Source organism: Myotis davidii, unplaced genomic scaffold, assembly GCF_000327345.1.
Source record: "Myotis davidii unplaced genomic scaffold, ASM32734v1 scaffold653, whole genome shotgun sequence".
Classification (NCBI taxonomy): Eukaryota; Metazoa; Chordata; class Mammalia; order Chiroptera; family Vespertilionidae; genus Myotis; species Myotis davidii.
Window position 1 is genome coordinate 1,293,405 of NW_006285129.1, and position 2,108 is coordinate 1,295,512.

Sequence of the window (2,108 nt, forward strand, 5' to 3'; positions counted from 1 at the left end):
TGAATAACTGGGCTATTTTTCAGAAAGGGCAAAATGTAGTAGTGCTATGTGTGGGCAGAGTGGCCAGTCACCAAATGCTTGCCGGCTTCACCAATTAAAAACAGAGCGAAGACATCTGCAGCAGAAAGTACAAAAAATTGATACTATAACCTTCCTTCCCTCGAGTGGTTCCTACCTCAAATGGAGTGTGCAGTAGGGAGGACTGAGATGCTGTTAAGAAAACAGAAGTAGGCTCTCTCATTTACACACATGGGTATTTGGGATTTGGGCCATGAGAAGTGCTCAGTCAAGAAAGGCTTGATTGGTTCTCAAAGCACAAGCAAACCATAGACCAGCAGAGGAGGAAATTAATTACTTTTGGTTTGGGGGTGAGGGATGAAGAGAAAAGTGCATGCGTATGCAGGTGTGTGTGGGTAGATGCGCCAGTCCAGACCAGCAAATCTATATAATTTCAAAATTTCTAGGAGCCAAGTTAAAAAAAAATAGAAAAAAACAAGCCTGCGGGGAGGGGAAGACAGAGGGACCCTGAGAGGAAATTAAATTTTTTATTAAAAAAAAAATATATTGTTGCCCTAACTGGTTTGGCTAAGTGGATAGAGCGTAGGCCTGGGGACTGAAGGGTCCCAGGTTCGAGTCCACTTAAGGGAACCGTGTGCCTTGGTTTTGGGCACATCCCCAGTAGGGGGTGTGCAGGAGGCAGCTGATTGATGTTTCTAGTTCTCTATCCCTCTCCCTTCCTCTCTGTAAAAAGTCAATAAAATATATTAAATATATATTTATATATATAGTTGAAAGTCCCCCAGAAATTACTTTTAATAATATTTTTATTTAATTAATGTATAGCCAAAATATTATTCAACATGTAATCAATATAAAGATTATTAATGAGATACATTACATTTTTTTTTACTAAGTCTTCACATCTAGTGTGTATTTTACACTCACACCACATCTGTCACTTACAGCAACATTTCACGTGCTCAGGGGGCACAGGTGGCTTGTGGTGACCACACTGAATGGTGCAGATCTAGAGGCTCCACCATTCACTACTCTGGCGGGTAGAGGGTGGAGAGAGTCAAGCCTTGGCCATCAGGAACCATCACCTCTGATTAATCTCTGCTCCTGCCTGAAAAAAAAATCACTTCCGACAGATGGCAGCTTATCTACCTCTCACTCTACTAACTCTCTCTCCAGAAAAACACAAACAACCAAAGGGATTACTAACTGGATGGAGTTCTTGGGAACAGGCCAGTAGCCACGACCTAATCTGCTTCTTTTGGGTTTTTCTGGGCTTGGGAACTGCCAACATTTTCACTTCTTCTTTTCAAATATGTTTTTACTGATTTTAGAGAAGAAGGGAGAGGGATAGAGAGAGAGGGAGATGTGGATGAAAGGCTGCCTCCTGCAGGCTCCCCACTGAGGAGGAGCCCCAAAGCCCAGGCCGGCGCCCTGACCTGCGATCAAACCACCGGCAACCTCTGGGTACATGGGATGCCGCTCAACCAACTGAGCCATGTCGGCCAGGGCAGCATTCTCACTGTTTTCCTCAGTTTGCCAAGAGGATAGAGGCAGACCACCGAGAGACCCCAAGGCCAAGGCCTAACGCAGGGCTTGCTTCTCGGGCTCTGCCCTTGCTCATTGGGCAGCTGTTCACGGACCCCCCTTTTGGGCTCTTCTCTGGCTCGCAGCTCCCTGGGGGCGTGGAAAAGCGCACCGACCGCCAGGCTCCTGCCCTTTCCAGGCTGCTATTGGCAGCTCTCCGGCTTTATGTTTCGCTTCCCTTCTTAATCAGATACTAGAAGAAGGCACCTGGAAGGCCGACTGCCTTTCCCCGCTTCCACTCAACTGGAAGAAATAATTTAGAATTTATGAGGATCAAATTAACCTACACAAGAAAGTGAGTCCAGGAGGGGAAGCTTCGGGCAGGATGTTCCCCCAGGTCCTTTCCAGCATCTTTAGTCTGAGACTGTTTCTTCCTTTGCAGGACGCAGCTCACCCCAACCCTGCGGTTGCTTCCGTGTTAAGAACCCAATAGTTCAATGTCGGGGGTGTGCGGGGCAGGGGGAGGGGGTCGGCTTCCGGAGGGCGGAGAGGGAAAAGCCTGGATT